The sequence below is a fragment of the Miscanthus floridulus genome, chromosome 16 (assembly GCF_019320115.1).
Source record: "Miscanthus floridulus cultivar M001 chromosome 16, ASM1932011v1, whole genome shotgun sequence".
NCBI classification, from domain to species: Eukaryota; Viridiplantae; Streptophyta; class Magnoliopsida; order Poales; family Poaceae; genus Miscanthus; species Miscanthus floridulus.
In genome coordinates, this window is record NC_089595.1 from 2,408,690 (window position 1) to 2,432,713 (window position 24,024).

Consider the following 24,024-nt stretch of genomic DNA (forward strand, 5'->3'; position numbering starts at 1 on the left):
GAAACGCGGCGGCAGCGAGCTTGAGTCGCCGGCCATGGCGGACGGCTGCACAGGAGCGAGGAGAGCGCGAGAGGGAGCGAGCAGGGAGTGGAGAGGGGGATGGAGAGGGCGTGTTGGTGCCCCTCCTCATCAGCAGTAGGGCACAGGGCGCGTGGAGGCAAGGGTGAGCTCAGTGGATGGCATGGAGCGCGCGCGTCACCCATGGTGGGGGCACGGCCGTCGCATGAAGGCCACGGAGGCAATTCCTCGAGCACGTGGCGGGCATCAGTGTAGGCAAGGTGGGGAGCCGATTTGGGCCGGCTCGGGTTCGAATTGGACATTGGGCCAAAAACAAAGTTTGCTCACCTTGGCCTGCTCTACATATTTCATTTAGTTACCAAGGTCATTAGGGCAGTAGATTAGCGGCTAATTAGCTCATAAAATGACACTGTCAACAACTTAATAAGGATTAAGCCTTGCTCAGTTAGGACTCCAATTTGTTGGTCAAAACATGATCAAACTTGACCCAACTTTTTACATGCTCTTCTCTAATGAAATATCTCCAACTTCTATTTTTGGGTCAAAGCATGATGCTTAATAAAAACTCAAGAACGCGGCATGCCAACCTAATGACAATGAATTCTAGACTTGGAATAATTCTAAGTGCTGAAAACAACAGCAAATTCGATCTTGTGACCTCGATTTGACTTATTTCCAAGCTGATCTAGCTCTTAGTCCAAAAACAAAGTTTGTTCTACATGATATGGACTACAACTTTCATTTAAGGTCCAACCTCAAAACTAGTATAGAACCTACTGTTCTACTTTGACCAAAGTAGGATCACGATGAAGCTTAAATGATCCTTTTGGATCCATTGGAGCATTTTCTTGGCATTTGCCCAACATGAACCTTTCATGACTTTTGTTGTAGAGTTCATCTAGAGTCATTTTGGCAAGGTTGCAAGGTTTGGTTGACATCTCATGTTCTCATTCACTTAATAGTGCAATTCAAGCACTTAGTAAAATCATTCCAACAAGGATATAACTTATCATTTCGTGTGACTTTTTTATTCCAAACTTCATGAAACTTTTCGAGTGACCAATATAGATGGGTATTGATGTGAGACACATGAAGATATCCCAATCACACCACCCAAGCATATATCTTGAAAAGGGGTCTATAGGCGAGCAAAGGTGCAATATCCAAGTTTAGGTTGGGGCTCGTTTCTATAGGTTTGACCTTGACATCTTCATCATCACTTAATATGCCATGTTTGAGCTCAAACCCATTGCTTAACTGGTGGCAAACACCTGGGGTGTTACAGGACAGTTGGAGGCGCCTTCGCCAGAGTCCTAGTACCGCTTCGCCTTACCGTGCCGGCCAAAGGCCTGAGATCCCGGTGAGTCAGAGCTCGGGCTTCGGTCCTCACCACTGTCATAGCATCCATCATGACGTGGGTGGTATCCACGGCTAGCCCCTCCCTTGCATCGCTGTAGGTATGCCTGCGGGCATCGAGGGTGTCGCCTGCGTCATAGTGGAGGCCGAGACACTCATGTACCAGAATCGTGGTGCGCGGCTTGCCGCCTCACTGCGCCAGGTGGACCGACACGTCCTCATCGGGCTGCTCTACGGGCGTCGAGGGTGTCGTGCACGTAGCGGTGGAGGCCGAGACGCTTATGCACCGAAACCGCCATGCGTGGGCTGCTGCCTCGCTACGCCTAGTGGACCGACACGTCCTCGTCGAGCTGCTCTGCGGGCATGTTATGCCTGCGAGCGTCAAGGGTGTCGCACGCATCATAGTGGAGGCTGAGACACTCATGCACCAGAACCACGGTGCATGGCCTACCGCCTCGCTACGCCTGGTGGACTGACATGTCCTCGTCAGGCTGCTCTGCGGGCGCGTTACGCCTGCGGGCATCGAGGGTGTCGCGTGCATCACGGTGGAGGCTGAGACGCTCAAGCACTAGAACTGTGGTGCGTGGCTTGAACGACAGCACTCTCAGGGCGCTCCGGATGAGATATTCTAGGGAGAGTGGCTCTCCCCCGACAAGCTATGCCACGATGTTAGTGAATGAGAAGGTGAGGTGACTTAGGTCCTCCCGGGATGGTCAGGGTCCCTAGAAGGCGCCAAGCTGGTGCCCTAACCACTTGTAGTTGAAGCTGAGGAGCTGGTTGCTCCTAGGGGCACGGGCCTTCGGCGTAGATAGCTGTAGCTCCTCGAGTGCCTCGGCAATCGTGTTGAGGCCGGTGAAGTGGAGAGGTTGTGCGGTGGTAGGAGGCCGCACCAACTCTCCCTCCGTCGTGACAACAAAGTCCAGGTTCCCAAAGCGCACGTGCGTGCTCGGGACCCAGCTGACGTTGTGATTAGCCATCCGAGGCCTGGTGTGGATGTTGAGATGCGCAAAAGACCCCTACCTAGCGCGCCAACTGTCGGTGTTTTGAGTTGCCACCGACTAGTAAATTTTTAATATTGCGCATCTGGCTCAGATGGTATGCTTAGAGGACATGAGGTGTATACTAGTTTGGGCAGAATGTCCCTACGTCCAGTTCATTGTCGCTGCTCGTGTTACTAGCACTGAAAGTTCATAGTAGGGATTACAAACAGTCGAGAGAGGGATAGGTCTTAAGTCTCTAGTGGAAGGACCAAATGGGTGCCAAGAGCTCGATCGCTGCTTGGCTGTGTGTTCGGGGTTTGATGGATCGATCGGATTCGAGTCTGATGGTTCGATGCAATGTGTTGTGATCATTGGTTCGATTTGAGTCCCCTTCATGGGATGCCCTGCTTTTCCTTTTATAGACCAAGGGAAAGCACATGTTACAGTCGAGGGAAAAGAGGAGAAGAAGAAGGAGAAGAAGTCCTCTAGGATCACCGGGTCCTTCTTTTCCTTCATGCGGGTCCCACCGACCCTGTAGACGTCAACAGGAATAGCCCCATGCCGTGGCCCTGTCCATGACTAGAGCCATGCATAGGCATTGTCTTTCGGTCGTGGTAAACTGACATGCCTGTCAGTGCCTGTATGAGGGTTAGGCAGAACAGCACTGGTACGCCCGACGCTGTTGCTGATGTGAATCCCTAGGTATTGCCCGTCATAGCCACAGGTTATATTGGGGTGTGCCGATCACCTCCCTTGTGTCAGAGATTTGACCCAGGCCCATTCGCTTGGACCTGGAGTGGTTGGCGGCGGTATGGGTCTTCATTAGGTGAGGTAGAGCCCACGGCCCCGGGGTCAGGCGAGGTGGAGCGTGGACCCAAGGGTCGGGTGAGGTGGAGCGTAGACCGAAGGGTTGAGCGAGGCGGAGCCTATGGCCGTGGGGTCGGGCGAGACGGAGTCCTCCCCCAGAGGCTGGGCGAGGCAGAGCGCGGACCCAAGGGTCAGGCGAGGCGGAGCTCATGACCTCAGGGTCAGGCGAGGTGGAGTCTGCCCCCAGAGGCCAGGTGACGCAGAACCAGCCCTCAGAAGTCAGGTGAGGCAGAGCCCACGACCTTAGGGTCGGGCGAGGCAGAGTCCTCCCCCAAAGGCCGGGCGTGGCGAAGTGTGGACCCAAAGGTCGGGCGAGGCGAAGTCCTCCCCTAGAGGCTAGCCGAGGCGGAACCAACCCTCAGAGGTCGGGCAAGGCAGAGCCGGCGACCTTGGGGTTAGGCGAGGCGGAGTCATCCCCCAGAGGCCGAGCGAGGCAGAGCGCAGACCCAAAGGCTGGACGAGATGGAGCCCATGACCTCGTGGTTGGGCGAGGCAGAGTCCTCCCCCAGAGGCTGGGCGAGGTGGAACTAGCCCTCAGAGGTCAGGCGAGGCGAAGCTTGTGCACCTGGGGGTCGGTTAGAGCTGTAGTCATGCTCTTGACTGCTCGGACATATCAACGTTGATGGTTATTAACTTCTCCTCTTCGAGTACCCTAGTATTGGTCCCCGACACATACACTTGTGGACTATGGAATGAGATGTGTATATAGGTTCAACAAGAAGGCAAACTTGATGATATTCCACATAATGTTCAAATCAAGACCAAAATTGTGTATTGTTATGTTGAAAGATTATGGAAACAATCTAGTTCAAGCAAAAGACAACAATGCAAATGGAATCAATAAAATGACCTCTATGTTGTGGGATATCATAGCATCATGTGAACGCAAGCATACTTGGCTAATGGCAAATGAGACATGAGTTGATGATTTTGGATTGGTCTCAATAATGGCTTGCTTTGCATAAACAAGAAGAGTTTGATAGTGGATTAACTTTGATCAAGTGTTGAAGAATGAGTCAATAATGCATAAATGAAGAAATACCAAGCAAAGGATAAATGATAAAGGACACAACTCATATTGGATATAAGTCAGTCTCTATATTGGTTTGCTTGTATGGATAAAGATTTGGAAAATCACTTTGCATTGATCAAGCTAGAAGTATAAAGATAGATTGAAGTGAGTGTTAGGAGTATCAAGCCAAAATGAATAGGATATAAGGAATCGTGAATTGGCTTGACCATATTGATGTTGATTCATATATCTCAATCTGTCGATAGAATATTATCGATAGTCCTCCGAGGGGTATCCCACGAAGGTAGATTGATCGGTAGAGATGCATGTAATCGAGAACAAGAAGGCAACAGAGACACATGAGTTAGACAGGTTCAGGCCGTCAGTATGACATAATACCCTACTCCCGTGGTCTGTTGGATTGTATTGGCTATCGTATGATATTACGTGTGTTTGGAGGGGTCCCTGCCCGCCTTATATAGTCCGGTGGGTAGGGTTACAAGTCAGTTAGATCTAGGAGATAACCAAAAAGTAATAATAGATTATAGGAATCATGGGATCATACGTATCCTAATAGATCTTGTAGTATCTTTAGGATATCTTCCTGGTATCTTGCAGAAGGCACCGAGTAGTGTCGTGCCCCGTAAGGCTTGTCTTGTGGGCTAGGCCACCCCTGTGGGTGCAGCCCATGTGGTCTGTCATGGGTATCCGGGGTTGTACCCCCCCATAGCTAGTCCCCAAGCACCTTGTACCCATTATGCAACGCCGTCTTGAACTTGTCTGAGCAGGAGCGAACAAAGCCAAGCAGTCAAACTCATGGTCCGACCACCGTGATAAGTTGTCAAGCAGTTGTGAGTAGTTGCCAAGCAGCGTGAACCATCGCCGAGCAGCGTGAACTATCGCCGAGCTGCATGAGCCATCGCCAAGCAGTGTGAACCGTCGCCGAGCAGTGTAACCCAAGTACGGCTTGCCATAAGGGTGTAAGGAGCTTAAGCTCAGAATTGAAAACTTTTCTCGCAGTGGACTAAGTGTGCCCACTTAGAGTCCGACCATGAGAAAGGGAGATAGTCTTCTTCAGCTTCAAGAGGCGCGGAGTCTTCTAGATTAAAGTAAACATACTTCAAGTGTGCCCACTTAGTCCCAAAGCCTGACAGTAGGTGACATAGTCACATGGTGCCAGGGTCCAAAGTAGAGGAAAAGTAGAAGACCAGCCGAGCAGGCAGCCAGTCCCTAGGCATAGCCCTGAAATGAGAAAAAGCACATTTACCGCAAGGTGAAGTGTGCCCACTTAGTCCTCGAGCCTGACAGTAGGTGACATAGTCACGTGGTGCTAGGGTCAGAAATGACAGTCAACAGGAGAAAGTTTGCCGACGTCATCTGACATGCGCGTATCAAGACCCCAGATGTGCTGCCCAAGATCAGCACCCTGATCCAAACAGCATGGAGCAGCTTGATAGCACACCGATGAGACATAGCAAGATCCGACCATCGAGGGAGTCCTCAGCTTAGCTGGTGATGTTCGAGCATCGAGGAGTCCCCGGCATAGCTAGTGATGTCCGAGCACCGAGGAGTCCCCAACGTAGCTGGCGATGTCTGAGCAGCGAGGAGTCCCCAACATAGCTGGCGATGTCCGAGCACCGAGGAGTCCATGGCGTAGCTAGCGATGTCCGAGCACCGAGGAGTCCATGGCGTAGCTGGCGATGTCCGAGCACCAAGGAGTCCTCGATGTAGCTGGCGATGTCCGAGCACCGAGGAGTCCTCGGCGTAGCTAGCGATGTCCGAGCACCAAGGAGTCCCCGGCATAGCTGTTAGCTGGCGGTGAAGTCCGTCCGATAGGTGGTCCAACCACCAAGGCAATGATCATCTTGTCCAATCCCAGAGCGTAAGCTCGTTTGACCGAGCCGTGCCCCTATGAAACAAATGTGTAGAATAGATAGTATATGACATAAAAATAGAATATATGAACTCTGGAGAAGAATCAGCAATAGTGTATTCAGCTCGGCGATCAGTTGGTGTGAAGATGTATTTATATTTAATACAAACCGCCCAACCAGTTAGTGTGTAGCTGAGTCTCCAGCCCTAACTAGCCTGTTAACCATAACGTGGAGCGCGGAGCCCATGTGCATGTAGGAAGAACAAGGTATCGCTAAGGAGCCGCTGCCGACCACCCATAACGCAGAGGGTAGATGCTCGTGCACGTGTAGGGAGGAGCCGGAGACAGGGCTGTCTCTGGAGGCGTCTGAGCATCAACATGACTGTTCAGAGGTTCACCTAAGACTTAGTTGTATGTCATCTTTAAGATGGTATACATGAAAGAAAATCGTTTGGAGAGCAAACATAGAGAAAACAGCTCAGAAAAACATTATGACAATATACGAAGATTGGAGAATATTTAGAAAAATGTTAAGATCAGAGACTCTATGTGAATCCAAATGAAGCTTGATTGATCTCAACATTCATATCTAGAAGATACTCGAGCAAGAATCATAATATTGAAGAAATAGTTTTTCAATAGATGCTTAATATGATGTGACTTGGGTATGGCTCGATAGGGTGAAGATAGCAAGGAAAAGGCTTCAAGGAACTAAGCGAAGGTGAAGGGCAAGCAAAGGTTTGAGGACCGAGATACCATGGCTAAGGTGAAGAAGAGAATACTTGCATTGAGTCGAGGAACTAATCGAGATATGAGGAGTCATATTGTGTTGAGGATCAAATCATTAGTAGAAGTGACTTGAAGCCATGAGTTGAACTCATATATGGAAATGATTCAAGTCACATGCTCAAGATATGTTTGCTCAATGAGAGGAGACAAAGTTGATTGCAACCCCTTATGAAGTGAATTTGAGAAGAAATGGCATATGAAGATATTAAAGACTCAAGTAGTTGAAATGGCTATATTCTCTTGATCTTAAGTATAGATATGCCATACTATCAAGGGGGATGCAATATGAATCATAGGCAAGTCTCAAGTGCTCAAACTAACCAAACCCAAGTGCTAACATGAGAGAAAACTCTTAGCACAGCACCTGCACTTTCTGATCTTGAGGCTTGTTCTTGGCTAGGCTGAATATCCCTCAAAACAAGCTTTCCGGAAAGTCCAAGATCACTAAAAACGGAGTTCGGAGTAAAAAGTTATGGCATTTTCTTTGACGTGACCAATGTTGTTTTTCAGAGCTACGACAGTGCCACAAATTTTCACAGCAGTGTTGCACCGCGGCAGTGCCGCACCTGTATAGGTCATAATGGCTAGTTTTCGAACTACAACGGCTAGTTTGTGTGGGGGTGGCTATAAATACTCATCCCACGCCTCCTGGTGAGACTGCTGATGCTCCAACCATTCCAAACCCTTCCCAAGCCATTTGAGAGCTCTCTAACCTCTCTCTTTGTGAGAGTGAGTGATTAGTGATTGATTAAGTGTTAGGGAGCAATTAAAAGCATGCCAATCCTTGAGCACTTATCGGGCTTCGTCAATCTTTGTTGCGCATTTGTTACTCTTGGAGGTGAAGCCTCCTTGACGTCTAGGCGTCGCCCGACGAGCTCCCGTGCTTGTGGTGAGCTGTGGGAAAGTTTGTATTACCCATTAATCTAGTGGAAACTCCTCATCTCAAGAGTTCACTCTCTTGACTTGAGAATGAGGATAAGCGTTGCAAAGCCCAAGCCTTAGTGGCTCCTCAACAACATGGACATAGGCAATCCTTGGTGGTGAGCTGAACCACAGGATAAATCGTGTGTCTTCTCACTTGTGCTTTGAATTGCATTATTTGTGATCCACTTAATCTACTTGGTTGTGCGTGTTTGTGAGTACAGGTACTTAGTGGACTTGCCACTGGACATCTCCACGCACATCTCCAATTTTGGGTTCTAGGCGCAGCTATTGCTGAACTCTCTACGTAGGCGCGGCAGTGCTGCACTTAGAATCTAACTTCTGCTACAATTTTGTTTTAAACAGGCCTATTCACCCCCCTCTAGATGACATCAAGGTCCTTCCAATTGGTATTAGAGCTAGGCTCTCAATTTTGGGCTTAACCGCCTTGAGAGATGATGTTGACAAGTGAGGAGGTATCTCTAGAACTTCTACTTTTAGATGGCTCAAATTATGCATCTTGGTCCACTAGTGTGCTTGCTATTTTTAGGGACATAGGTCCTCATATCGAGCGGATTGTAGATGTGAGCATTTCACCTCCTAGTGTTGAATTGGCCAACTTATCTAAAGAGGAAATGAAATGCTTACAACACAATGCTCAAGCTACTAATGTCTTATTTAGTGCTTTGAGTGAAGATGTTTTTTATGCCGTCATATTTGGAGATGGTGAACCGCTTGATGATGCTCATCTTTTATTTGGATCATGCTCAAAACAAGATATGACAAGTCCAAATGTGATGAGAAGTTGCTCTCATTGGAGGAACCACTTGAGGAGTGCTCAACTTCATCGACAAATGAAGTGCCTCAAGTGATTCTCCCAAATGGTCAAAGTGATCATGCCACATCCACTCCCTCACCAACATATTTGAACGGTAATGAAATGGTTGAAGAAGCTTGTGATCGGTGGAGGCCAAATGATGAATCCACCTCTCCTAGAAGCTCAACTCTCTATGCCACCTCTCATGTTGGTCTCATGGCAAAGAAAGAGAAAAATGTGGCAAGTGAGAGTGAGAGTGAAAGTGGAAGTAAAAATGAAAGTGAGACTGAGAGTGAAGATGAAAGTGATCCTGATGATGAGTTCAATCAACACTTGGCACATCTAAGCAAGAAAGACAAGTTGATGGTGCTCGAGCTCATAGAGAAAATTCAAGAGCAAGAAGAAACACTTCGTGACCACGAAGAGTTTCTCATCAACAAGATCAAATGCTTCGAGAAGTTGACCAAAAACCATGAAAATCTTAAGTGCTCTCATGCTAGTTTGGTCGAAAGGTATGAAAAACTTGTTAATTGAGCAAACTCATACTATTAACTCTCTATCTTGTGTTGCTAAATTAGAAGATGAGAATTATATGCTCAAGGACAAGGTGGAAAGGCTCACTAGCAAGAATGAGATCTTACAAGAAGATCATGATGAGCTCTTGTGCTCTCATGAGAAGCTTATTGATTCTCATCTCATGCTAGAAATAGCTCATGAGGTTGTGGTAACATCGGTAAAATCATACCAACCTCACACTCACAAGTGCACATGTACACAAGTTCCATCTATTTTATCATGTGCTAACAATTGTTGCTCTCAAGCAAGCCAACCTTCCATTGAGCATGTACTTGTAGAGACTTGTGATGATTCCATTATAAAAGAAAATGAAGAGCTCAAGGAAGAGGTTGAGAGGCTAAAAAGGGACTTGATTCAACTAAAGGGAAAGTGCAATGCTCAACCTTCTCAAGATAACCGTGAATACATGGTGAAGAAGCTTGAGAAGGGATCAACCACAGCATGCATCAAGCCCCATCAAGAGGGTCACAAGTCCAATAGTGGCAAAGTCAAGGGGAAAATTGAAGAAGTGCAATCTATCCAAAATGTAGTAGTTCAGCTCAAGGCTATAGAGGTTTCAGGATGCGACAGTGCCGCATCCCAGTGCGGTAGTGCCGCACCTAGGCAGAATAGCAAAGCCCCCAAGGCCACCAAGGTGCAACTTTCAACCAAAGAAGACTCATCACTTGCTTCAGGTATAAGAAAGAGGGTCACCATGTAAGAGATTGCTCCTTTAAGAAAGAAAACAAAGGTATGAGCAATATTCAAGAGAAGAAGAAGATGGCTCATGTCAAGTGCCTCAAGTGTTCCAACATGGGACACAATGCCTCTATGTGTCCCAACAAGGTTGATGACCAAGCCACACTTCCAAAGAAGAAGACAAGAAGAAACAAGAGGAAGTGTTATGGTTGCAATGAGAAGGGACATGAAATTGGCTCATGTCCTAACAAGAAAAGTGAAAGCCTTGTGTCATCAAGAAAGAGGCTGATTAGCAACGTAGCAAACAAGAAGCAAGATAAGAAGATGTCTTACAAGATCAAGCGCCAAATTTGTTACACTTGTCGAGGCAAAAGACATCTAAGTATGGATTGTCCCATGGATAACACTCCTAAGCTCAACTCCTCAATTACTTTAAATTTGCTTAGGAGGCCCAAAAATGACACTTGTGCTAGAAAGGTGATTGGTTCACCATGTGCTAGCACAAAGGCCATTTGGGCGCCTAAGTCTCTTATGACTAACCTTGATGGACCCAACATAGTTTGGGTACCAAGTTGTGCTTGATGAGTGTTGTAGGTACTTAAAGGCGATATGACGCTTTGGGGTGCTTGAGCAAGTTTATTGAAAATATCATCTCAAGCTATCAATCTTATTCATATTATCTATATTCTAAAGATTGACCCAAGGACAAACTGATGGATATATTTCTAACTTTATACTCACCTCGGTAACTAGTACTTAACCCTTGCTTGTTAGCCACTTGACTTTTGTAGTCTCTAGTAGTTCACAAATAGGTGTATGTTTGTGAATTCTTAGGAGTGGCTAGAGCACTTCAAGTTTAAATGAATCTTTTGCCATATGATGCTTTTAATGGCTCTCTAGTAGAGCAAGATCTTATTCATGTTGTAGGTATGAGGAACCATCTTCAGAGGCAATCAAGAAAATGGCCATCGATGATATAAGACCACAAGAAGTAGTCAGGCTACAAAGGTAGAGGCTCCTCATGTCACAACTGATCTGCAACCTGCTGCTGAAATATAAGCAGGAGTGCCGCTCACACAAGGAGCAGTGCTGCGTAGAGGAGCAGCACTGCCGCACCCATGCAGGCATCAGCAGCAGCTGACATCAGTCCAATTCATGGATAAAACCTACAACCCACCTTTGAGCAAGAAGATGAAACTCATGATGGAAGTGATTCATTTCTATGTGATGAATATGGAAGGTCAACTCAAGACCAATCTCTAGTGCCACAACCAAGAGCTCACCAAAATATTGAAAAGGAGTGGTAATCTCTAAAATCACAAGTGCATGTTATTTTCAAATTTTACTCCTTTGTGTCTTGTGTAGCCACTTAGAAAAATAAAGCACTTGAGGATATACATTGGTTGTTGGTCATTTTGAAAGAAAAGTATGATTGGAATTGAATTGATCATCGACACCAAGCAACATAGATGACTTGAGTTTCCTTTGTGGACTTCAAACCAATAATTTCAAGATGAAGAAAGTTTATGTTCATCCATGCATACTATTAGTTGGTTTGAGGGATTCAGAAACTTGGTTCACATAGGAGGATACAAGTAAATTTCAAGAAAGCCAAGAATAAAGAATCAAGCTCAAGTAAACTAAAGGCACTTATCCCTCACAATTCAAAAAGCCTCTACCTGATGGAATCTTGACAAATGGTAGATTGCCAAATTCTCATTCTCATGTTATGGCCATCTACATGCTCTAACGGTTTCTCAATAAATGAGAATGTGTTTCTCAAATAGAGTGTGCTATCATATGAAGGCTATCAATTCAAAACATTGTGATGTATTCTCTTTAGTTAATTTGGATTTGATTCATCTATTTTAGCCACTCACCATAATATGGCTTAAATCTACCCTTTGTACTTAATTGACCAATCATGCACATTCAAATTCCCATTCCACTCAAGAGTGTGCAAGAGGCATCAAGGGAGATTTAGTCCATATTATGAGGTTTCTCTATTTTAGCAACCCATTTGCCTTCCACACATAAAAGGTTACTAAATGAGAAACTAGTACTTGTGTTGCTAATGCTCTCTTATGTTGAGCTTATTTATAGAAAATCAAGAAGAAGAGGTTGTGCTTATTGAACCGAATAAATCACAAGTCTAATGGTTATTCTTCACCTAAAGTAAGATGAGGTTGCTAGAGGCCAAAGAGATAAAATTCTCAGTTTGGATAAAATCAAGTTTGAGATTGAGTTGGATAAGCTATATTGGAAGAATTCACAAGACTACAGGTATTGATAAGGCGACTGAATGAAAATGACATCTTGTGAGTATTCTCAACCAAATTCACCTCAAGATTGGACAAGAAGAAGAAAAGAATTGGAAATTATCAAATCTGTCTAGAAAATTAGGAATCTGAGATGGCTGCCTTCAAGCATGGATTTGGAAGTTCAAATACTGATGAATTGTCCTAAAACTTTGTGAGCATGTATACACATCTTGTACCTGTTGTTGTACAATTGGCATGAAGATTGGCTTAGAAGACTAGCCGAATTCTGTCAGCTTTAGCACTGCAGTTTTAGATCTTAGCAGTTTTGGTAGAAAATTGATTTGACTAACCAAATGGAGTCCAAATGAGCTAAAACTTTCACAGCAGTTAGAAGATTCATGGGTGCACATCTCTACTAAATTTCATACATATTGGACCAGTGATCTGAGAGATATGAATTTTTCTCCAAGGAAGACAGAATCTGAAAACTCACTGTATGGAATTGGATTGCATTGAAACAACAAGATTAAGTTAGCTCTCAAGATTGGTCATGAAGAATCAATAAAAATGAGTAGCATCAGTTTGGTCTAAAGGAGTTACAATCAAATGACTAGCAGCAGCAAGTAGTTGCAACTAGTTGGAATTTGAAGAAATCAGTTGTAGGCTTTCAGAAATAGTAGCTGGAATCAATTGAAACTAGATGAAACCAATTAACTTCAGAAGCTACAAGTAGCAGCAATGAGTTATAATAGTTGGAACTAGAAGAAATCAGTTGCAGGCTTTCAGAAACAGTAGTTGAGATAAATTGAAACTAGTTGACTTCAGCAGTTACAAGTAGCAGCAATAAGTTACAATTAGTTGGAATTATTTGAAATCAATTGGAAGCAACTACAACCAGCTGAAACTAATTGGACTACAAGCAACCTGAAGGAGTTTGAAACCAGTTGGAATCTAGTGAAGACTTCCCTCTTGACCTCATGTTAATCATGTGCATAAGTGTACTCTGTGTACTATTTTATGCATAAATTGATGGAGAGTTTAGCTTATATCTTGTCAGACTAGTGGCTTCTTTCAAGTTCATATTGAATAGTCTTACACATTGAAGAAAGAAGAACATCTAAGGAGGATGCATGGTTCCAATAGAATCTTTGGGTGCTTCACAATTATTCTAGGAGGTCTTGGTCTTTATAAACCAAGTGCTCCCGACTTAGTGTCAGATGCCCAATCCTTTAGTGGAATGGAATTTGAATGAGTTGGAGAAAATAATTGAAGAAGTGGACTTTCATTGTTAATTCTCTACTCTAGAGATCATCAAGTGCACATGGATCCATCCCGTTGATCACCAAAGACCTTGCCAACAAAGAGTGGTAACTCCTAGTTCGCATATTTCATAAATTTTACCTTTTGCTCTCTGTGGGAGTTGCATTAGGTAAAGAAAGAACTAGGAACCTAATATCGATCTTGAATGATCATAAGAGCTCTAATTCACCATGAGTCATCAAGTAATAACTATGGCCATCCAAATCATTGAAGTCTCATTTATGATGGTCATGACAATCAAAATTTGTGTGGTGATCTATCTACCTTGGTGATGGTATATTTCCTTTGGCACAATTTCAATTATTGCAAGATTATTATGCCTTGACCAAGATATAGGATGAACTCCTCTAGACTCTTAAACCGATTCAAGTGCATTCACAAGTAATTCAAATACTTGATGCACATATTAAGGGGGAGCCCATTCTATGTCTTGTGTCTTTTAAAACTAACCTTTTCTTCTAGTGAATCTGTATAGTCTCTCGGTGAGAATAAGTTTCTCATAGGTATGCTACATTGACTCAATCCAAATTGGTAAAGTTATCTCTCATATTCATTTGGATTGCATTTTTATCTCTTAAGTAGCTATTCTCCGTAATATAGCTTAAATTCCCTTGTTTGGACTTAATTGACCAAAAGTGCATATGTTCTTGCCTTCCACATATATATGTATGCACTATCAAAAGGGGGAATTTAATCTATGTTATGAGGTTTTACAATTAGTGATCCACTTGCCTTCCATATCCAAAATGATCACTAGTTGTGAAACTATAGCTTGTGCAATTTAATGCTATCTCTTGTCTTTATGAGCATTCCCTAGGTGATATTATGAGATACAAGAATCCATTCCAATTGGCATCAACTTGTGAAGACTCTTTCAATTGGTGTCAAAATTGTGAAGATCATATTTCAATTGGTATTGGTGGATAATCTCTCAATTTGGTATATCGAGAAATATGTCTTCAATTGGTATATCAAAATGACAACAAGAGCCAGTAATGGACTTTCAATTGAAATCAAGCACAAGTTTATGATATCTCCTATAATCAAGAGAGATGGGAGCAAATGAAGTCTTTTACATTGTGCCAAGCCCATCAAAGCACTAAATTCAAAATTTCATGATAATGGTGGAGATTATGAGGCTTAGAACAATGGTATATCGCTTCATGAACTCTTGTACTACCTTTGTGCATCTAGGCCCTTACATGCTAGCGTGTGCATGTGTATGAAATATTTTGAGTCACACCATGAGTTTGTTCTTGTGGTGAGGATTAGAGAATTCTCTAGATATTTGGTTGATACCTCTTGTGATGATGGAATGAGTTAGTCTCATGTTAAAAGTGTCATCTAAGTGAGGTATAAGCCAAATATTCTAACTTCTCAAGAATCTTGACTTAAATTGTTGTATACTTTGTTTGGTAGAAAACTCAGGAGAGAAATCCTATATGCTAAACTTTTACCTACCTCTTGCCCTCACTTGTCTACCATTATTTCTTCCTTTTGGTGGAGAGATCCTTTTTGGAGATTAATGCCAAAGGGAGGGAAATATTGAGAGAGATGGTAAGGGGAGGAGAGATTAATATACAGATTTAAAGGAGTAAAAGAGAGGCATATAAGATTTTTCATTTTTATTGTGTGGTGTGTGTAAGGATAGTTTAAATTGATTCTCTTGATAAGGACCATTTGTGCTAGTGTGATGTTCATGCCTTGAATGGTGGATTGTTTATTTTCTCTGGCTGTCATTTGTGCGGCAGTGCTGCGCTCACTCACGAAAGTGTCGCACATGACAGCTTCAAAAACTTCTTGAGCGCATGAACTGTCATAAGCATCACATTTATCATGATGACACCTTACACCCAACGGATGTTAAGATTTAGGAGAGTTCCCACACTTCATCTTAAATATGTGCATCTGATATTTGAGGCCAAAAATTTAAAACTTTATTCTATGCACACATTTAAGAGGAGCTCACTATATCATAGGATTCAAAATTTTATCATCAGCCTTTGAGCCACAGCTCTGTCCATCTTGTTTTTATAACAATTTAACACCAGAGATTGGAGGATTGGTGACGGAATAACTGAATAAGTGAGTTCAGATAATAGGTGGCACTATGGTTGGACTTGCACATCAGCACATGGGATTTTTAGGATCCAGACATCCAGATTTCTAGAATCCAGATTCAGGATAATAAAAATCTCTCCCTGTTTGATTTCTTGGAATATGATTGTAGATTATAAGAATTTGAAATCTTATTTCCCAATATGCCCCCAACATTGTCTTTCATCTGTTTGTTCGCTTGGTCATAAACGATCGTAAATTTTCAACCAGAACAATATTTTTCTCTCACACCAAACCAACTAGCAGTAAATAATCCACGATCGTTTACGGCCTCCCGAACAGGCTCTGTTCGTGAAATAGTCATACATGCATACTGACCACCCTCTGTCCGTCCAAAATACACCCTATGTCCGTTTGGATCCACAGGAGATTTTAGGAATCTAGATTCTAGGCAAAGATTTTTTTTAAAAAAAATCTGGATGCTAGATTAGCATGCATATGAGTGTAAGGGGGTGTTTGGTTCCAGGGACTAATTTTTAGTCCCTGTCACATCGGATGTTTGGACACTAATTTAGAGTACTAAATATATTCTAATTACAAAACTAATTACACAGATGGAGACTAATTTACGAGACGAATCTATTAAGCCTAATTAATCCATCATTAGAGTATATTTACTGTAGCACCACATTGTCAAATCATGCACTAATTAGGCTTAATAGATTCGTCTCGCAAATTAGTCTCCATCTATGTAATTAGTTTTGTAATTAAAATATATTTAATACTCCAAATTAGTGTCCAAACATCCGATATGACATGGACTAAAAAATAGTCCCTGGAACCAAACACGCCCTAAGTGCGGCAATAAGGTAGAAGTACAAAGCTAAGTGAAAGCGAGCAGAAAGAAATAGTTTAGGAGAAAGCTTGTCTCAGCCCTCAGGGTATTCATGGATTCTGTAGTGTTGCTGCGGTTGAGGGTGGCAGACTGACAGAGCGAGCAGTATTCCGTGGTGTTGGAGGTGAAGCCGGAGGAGGCCGCGAGGAATGACTACCTTTTTTTTTTGTGTGTGTATCAGTGTATGTGTGCAAGTCTCTGGTAGCTTTGGCCACGTTGTCTTATGAGTTGTACTATTTCAGTGAATGAACGGTGTTTTTTCTCATAATAAATCAGCGAATAGTACTTTCAGCCATGACTTTTTAGCAAAGCGAACAGGGCCTTTGAAATTTAGTTTTTATTAATCTTTTGGGATCATACAATAGATGTTTGATGGTTTTAAAAGGTTCCTAATTTCAATAGTATATTTCTATTAAAGTTAAAATCAAGTTCTTATCAATTAGGATAGAACAAAACCACCAGTAAATAGTCCTTAAACAAGTTCTTATCAATTAGGATACAACAAAACTACCAGTAAATAGGCCTTAAACGCTTTGTAATGTATGCTTGTCCAGACGTTGGCTATGGCAGTAAAAGATGGTAAAGAAATATGAAACCGAATCACTGTACTGTGAAGAATATCTATTTGTTCCATGAAATAGCTAACCATAAAACACGTACTATTTAATATTTTCATGTCTGAGATGAGCCACTGTACTTTCTAGAGCTTGAATGATGTAATAAATTATCAGAGCTGTAATCATCTTAATATGACCTTTGCCATACCTTTGCCATGAGCACAGTGGTGGATGCTCCTTGCGTGCATTTTAACAAACACATGTAGCCATGTAGGGCGTTTCAGACTTTCAGTTGAATGTTCTGGTAGTGAGGTAGTTGACAGAGGCCCTGTTTAGTTTCCAAAAAATTTTTTGCCTCCTACAGTAAAAGAGTATGTTTGGACACATGCATGGAGTACTAAATGTAGACGAAAAAAAAACTAATTGCACAGTTCTCGGCAAAATCGCGAGACAAATCTTTTAAGCCTAATTAGTCCATGAAAAGCCTTAAGTGCTACAGTAACCTATATGTGTTAATGACCGATTAATTAGTATCATTAGATTCGTCTCGCAGTTTTCTGATGGGTTCTGTAATTTGTTTTTTTATTAGTATCCAAAAACCCCTCCCGACATCCTTTCGATACATCCGATGTGACACCCAAAAATTTTCACCTCCCCAACTAAACACACCCTGAGATGAGGTACCTAGTGCGCAGGTGCTATATAGCTTAGGATTAAAATACTCTCTCAAAGAATGTTCTGGTAGTTATCGTCCTGTTTGTTTGGGCTTGTTTGGCTGATAAGCCATGGCTGAAAGTACTGTTGGCTGATTTAGTGTGAGAGAAAAATATTGTTCGTTGGCTGAAAAAATACGGCTTATAAGCCAAACAAGCCCAAGCGAACAGAGTCTCCGAGGGCAGCCTTCTTCAGCCTGCGCTAGATGGGCAGGATGGGCAGTGCGATGATGGGGGAGGCGGCATGAGGTTGGGGCTGGGGAGGGACGCGGCATTGGGAAGAAAATTTCAGAAACGCTATTTCATCTGCCTCGTCTGAAGCAAGCCACGTGGCCAAACGACATGCGAGGTAGTCTGGGACTACCTCTGTCCTAAAAAAAAATATAAATCTCGTTTTTCGAGATAAGATTAGTATATGTGTAAAATTACATATTTATCCTTCCTCCATTATTGTCTCCGCGTGTGGAAACTAAAAAATAATCATTGCATTTTAGAATGTTCTTCCCGTGGATAGATAAAGTGGTGGTATTTTAATAAGTGGACCCCGCTAAAAAATTGATCTCATGTCTATAATTACATTATTTTTAAGATAAGATTTAAAATACAAGATTATATATATATTTTTTTTACGGAGGGAGAACCAGTTTCGTCTCGTAGAAGATTGGCATAGGAAAGGAAAGATTCAAAAACCACCGTTTCCTCAAGGCGCGTAGGTGCGCTGCCGGCAGAAGGCGCAGACGGGAGGAAAGGAAAGATTCAAAAAACCAATGGGAGGAGCAGAAGGCGCAGACGGGACACAGGAGTCATGGAGATGGCATCATGGCGATGTCCGATGTGTCTTTTTTTTTTCTTTTTTGGAGGGGAATGTCTGTCTATGCGATAGGGAGCCGAACGGGGGAAAAGATTGGGCTGACTGGGCCTCTGTTGGGAGCGAGAGCGCCGGGAGATACTTGTTTTGGGCTGAATAAGAAAGAAATCGGGAGATGAATAATAAATGCAAACAAATATTCTCACCACCAAATTGTTAATGTGATTTTGGTTATGAAAAAATTATATTTTATTTCAACCTAGTTCAACCAATAATTCAACCAATCAAACTGTGAAATTAGATTTTTGAGCCATTTGTTATTGAGCCCCAAGTTTTTCTTATGAGAACCTACGCCCCAAACTTGACTTTTAGGTGAAGCATTTCTTTACCTTTGAGAAATTAGTGTTTCTTGTTAAAGGCTAGTTTTGCCTTCTCACACTTTTAGGTGAAGCATTGTCAAACATTAACTCAAGAAATGTCTTACCGAGAGAAGCTCAAGAGATGATAAGCTATTCTCCTATCTCCTACAACTAAAAAAACAAAGTGTGGATATTTTTTGGTGTGATATTTGTTTTGGTTCGTCCGTCTGCCCACGCCTGTGACCCCACGACATCTTAATTACTGATCGATCGTGCCATTCTCCTTAATTGAATATTGCCTGTCATGTGATAGAGGAATCACGATAAAATAGGAAGTAGAAAATTATTGTGCTATCCATATACACATTGCATGTTTGCATGCACCAGCATACATGGCAACGAGCAAAAGGAAAGAGAATTAACACAGAAGGAAAGAGAATTAAGACAAAAGGAACCTCTTTGCATTTCTGATAACCTTGCCAAATCTGTCTACATTTATTTACTTCTCCTCTTTGCATTTGCAAAAGGGCAGCTTTTTCCTCCTTTTATTTGGTTTCACGCTCACGTGTTCCATCGCCCTCGCTTGCTGTTTCTTACGTAAACCATAGTTGATGTCATCTGTCTTCCATGGCTCAGCCTCCCAATCCTAAGAGAAGGTCCCTACCACTCCCTGACTGGAGATCCGGCCTACCAGAGGATCTTCTCGAGTCCATCGGGCAGCGTCTCGCATCAGGCCACGACGCGGTGTCCTTCTGATCCGCTTGCTCCCCATGGCGCACCGCCGTCCCGTTCGCGACCTTCGGGCCGCTCTTGCTGCTCCCGTTCGACCCCGACTCGGACCGCGTCGGCTTCTACTACGTCCCGGAGAAGAAGGTCTTGTCCAAGACGTTGCCCGACGTGCGCAGCAAGGTGGCGTGCGGCTCCTCGTGTGGGTGGCTAGCGCTCATGGATGAGGCGGCGTCCGTGACGCTGCTGAATCCATTCGCCGGTGCCCGTGCCCATCGCGTTGAGCTCCCGCCAGCAGGCGAACACGTCACGGCGACGTCCTCATCGGAACGCGTGTCTAGGATCCACGGCCGGTGGGTCCTCCATCCCACCAACGGCTACGGGGACGCGGCTGCCGCAGGCAGAGCCATCAAGCTAGAAGACATGAGGGACGTATTCTTCCTTGAGATCGTGCTCTCGGCGCCGCCTAACGCTGCCGGCCGCGAGTGCGTGGCCATGGCCATGCTTGGGTGCTCCACGGAGGTCGTGTTCTGCCAGGTTGGAGTCGACAGCGCATGGACGCTGCTCGACACCAAACTGGAGTTCTCCGTGGGGTCCATCGTCCACTGCAAAGATAAGTTCTTGGCGATCGACTGCACTGGAGAAATCTCCGTCTGCAGCAGCAACGCCGCCGGCGCTACTCCAACCGCGACGCTGCTGCCATCGCTGTCGCCACCTGCGGGGCTCTACCACCGTAGCTACCTGGAATCAAACGGTGAGCTGCACATTGTGGGTGCCATGGTGAGCACGTTCCACGAGACAGAGCTTCACCTACAGCAGCGCGATCTACAAGTGCAACCTCCACGACCGTACGTCCGAGTGGTCCAGGGTGATGGACATCGGTGATCAGACACTGTTCGTGTCTAAACATTTCAATGAAAGCTTCAATGGAACAAGTGTATCCAAGTACAAGGAGAACAAAATCTACATGTCTGAGCCATTGTATGGGGATCCATACGACTTGGTCCATCGACTGAAGATCGTTGATATTGTTACCAACGTATCCGAAGTGAAGCCCGTCCAGGAAAAGATGCAGGGTTTCGAGGCTCTAGGTTGGATTCGACCCAATCTTTGGAAGCTCTAGAGTTTGTGAGCCTGCGACGCCGCGCACTCCGTGACTGTGTTAAATTCATAAACTTTGCCTTTTGGATTAAATATCACTTTAACGTTGGTATTTAATTTAACAGTATTGCTATCTTATCGTGCGATCCGTGTGTTTTTAGTATAAATTGTTAGTTATCCCGTAGCAACGCACGAACACGCTACCTAGTTTTTATACGAGGTTGAAACCACGTAGAGGTTTCTCCGGTTCCTAGGTTAAGCCAGTTGCAAAGAGGCCTTGCCAAACCGTCAAGATTAATAATGGCCTCTAGGCTGTACACAGTGCAATCTTCGATGAGGATATGATGGAGAAAAATAAAAAAAGTCTCCATTAAATCATTTGTGATCAATGGACCGGTCATTGACACGTCAGCCACTAACTCCTTCTCGATTTTAATTAAAGATTAGAATTATAGATTTTTATGGATCTTCGATGGAAGTCAAGGAATTGATATCTAATTGTACTAACATATTGATATTATGAAAATTAAAGTTTTATTTACAAGGAAATATTTCTACGCTTTTGCAACGGTCCAAAAAATCTATCAAGATTGTATTTTTAACTTGATACACGTTTAATAGGATATTATCATATAATTGCCAACATTAGTTTATACCAGCAAACGTGTCTATACATTGCAACAAATTAAGGGCTAGTTTGGTTATGGCCTAGCAAAGTTGCCTGGCGCAGGGAGCTCCCCAAGGCGTCCGATTTTGGATGCCTAGGTGGAGATCGATGCCTGGGCAGGGATCTTGCCCGGCAGTCATCAAAACCAAACAAGCCCTAAACATTGCTAAGCAGTCACCTAAACTACTTGTGGCTCAGAGATTTATGTAATACACCGTTGTTGTATGCACAAACGCACATGGTTCTAACTCGTACTCACTCTACACCGTCGTTTTATGCACAAACGCATGTGGCCCTAACTCGTATGTGCTTCTAACTTGTATGAGTACGGAAATATTAATCATGGGAGATGTGAGGACACTTTAGAAAGTAAAAAAGATAAACAAAAGAATCACTTAGCTCTTTAATATTAAGTATAGATTAGGGATGTTATAGCCATCATAAAATGGATTGTAGCTCTTAAAATTCATAGAAGGGAAAAGATAAATAGATACGTAGCATTCCCCATCCTCATTTTCTAATGAACAGTTTGATATGTGGTGATATGGAATTACGAACTAGTGAATTAGAAGCCCACAAAAAAAAATCCAACTCCACCCAAAAAAAAGTATACTATCCTTTTCATAGTTTTGATCGGCTGATAGTCTAACCAAATGGCCAAAGGTCAGAAGAGCGTTTGACACACAGACAAAGACCATCACCATCAGCAGAACAGAAAAAGGGCGAGTGGAATTCACAACAGAAATGCAATGAGAAATAAGCATGCTAGCTTCAATTATAGAGTCAAGAGATGGGTGCAGGTACATATAATAACACAATACGTTGTGCTCAGCGGTAAATCCACACACCCATCTATGTGGTGCCTGCTACATTTATCAGGTGAGGACTAAGCCCTAAAGGCAGTCACCATTCATACTACTGGCCCGATGATATTTCCTCACATGCCACAACAAAGCTTGCCAATCCTGGATATGCCATCAACCATTCTCAATGACAGGCGGACCCTGGGTTCATGTGTCAGACATGCAATACCATATCCAGGATTATGATATTTACCAGTAGCATTTGAAGATTTATTAAACAGGGCACCATACTGCACAGTGCACAATTCTAAATAAATGGTGTCCTTCGCTCACTCATCACTTATTAGTTTGTTTTTCAAATGCCAGTAGTTTGGTGCTAAGATCACTGTCACTTTTCGGTGTTTTCTTCGTAGCATAGAGTTGAACATACACATCCTTCATCTTGGGTGTCAACCAGAGCGTCACTATGCAGATAGGGGATAGAAAAAGAACACCTGGCCATGGATCCCACCAGTTATCAGAAACAATGACCATCACTGCCACAATCCCAACATAAAACAGCAGATACACCACGAAGAAAACATCCTGCGCAGCAGAGACAAGTAGCATGAGTGAAAGATTAGTTAAGAGACCAAAATTACATGACGTATCTCAGGAAAAAGTTAGTAAAATACTTGGTGTGTAAGTTAAACTATATGGAACACAGACGACAGATATCAGCAAGAGGGAACAACATTGTATTCTTAACTGATGGAAAAGAAAGTTCCAAATGTCAATAAGGTAAGGACCATGATATAATACACAAGGATATCAGTGTTTCAAACAAATTTGAAGCTTAACAGAATTTTTTACTCATTTTTAATCGAGTTCAACTAGGTCCACCAAGTCAAATTAGATAGTAACATACAGCAAACAAAGAGTAACAATCGCTAAGAAATGAAAAAAGGGAAACCAATTCTATTTTTCTGATCCGAACTGCTGTCACCTACAGTGGGTTCTGGAAAAGGGCAAGCGGCAACACAATCATCTCCAACGCAGGCTTGTCTGCTATGTGTGGAGCTAACGACGAGTGTCAGTTACACGTCAAAGATCGATATTTTGTAGCAAACGAAGAGAAATTAAAGGGTTTGATAGATCTAGAGAAGAGAAGTGGAAGAAGCGGCCTCACCAGCGTGCGCATAATCAAGCTCGCCTTGCGAACGTCCACGACAGGAACCTCCTCTTCTTCCGCCGCCATCTTCATCTTCAACCCTACGTCGACTTTCTCGGGATCTTTCGGATCCGGTGGATCCAAAGAAGCCTTCGGCATCCTCGCTCGGCTCCCGGCGGCGGCGCTAGGGTTTGGGATTTCGGGAAGGCGGCGGATTGAGTACGCACAGGCGCGTGGGGGTGGGGGGCGGCGCACGATTGGGGACGGGACGACTCTCAGCTGGCTCGGCGCACAAAGGATGAGCGAGATAGATGACCCAAACCAGACGAACGGGACGAACCAAGGGATAAGATCATTGGCACAGGGGCAAAACAGTCATAGGCAGTGCAAATATTTCTCAAAAGCTCTTCTCTTCTGGTCTACTTCTACCAGAGATTTGGTATCACAAGATGAGAAGAGAAGATATATTTTACTATACTAGCAAACGTGTCCATGCGTTGCAACGGAATCGAATTCGTATAAAAACCGGACTTCGTACGATCGCTAGACACGAGTTGTTCAATCTTGTATTAGCGCAGGTCATGAGTACGGGTCATATACAATCTCCCATCACAATGGGCTTATACAAGGCGACCCCCTCTCCCCGATGATATTTATTCTCGTAATGGATGTGCTGAATTCACTGATTAATTACGCCACCAGGGAGTAGTTGCTACAAC

General features: G+C 43.7%; 1 long non-coding RNA gene across 1 annotated transcript; it reads right to left on the minus strand.

Moving 5' to 3' along the window:
* Positions 1-22,097: 22,097 nt before the first annotated feature.
* LOC136513785 (uncharacterized) lies at positions 22,098-23,704 on the minus strand. Its single transcript, XR_010773440.1, has 2 exons — positions 23,324-23,704; positions 22,098-22,740 (listed from the first exon to the last, which is right to left on the minus strand). It is a non-coding gene; the product is annotated as an uncharacterized lncRNA (long non-coding RNA).
* Positions 23,705-24,024: the final 320 nt, after the last annotated feature.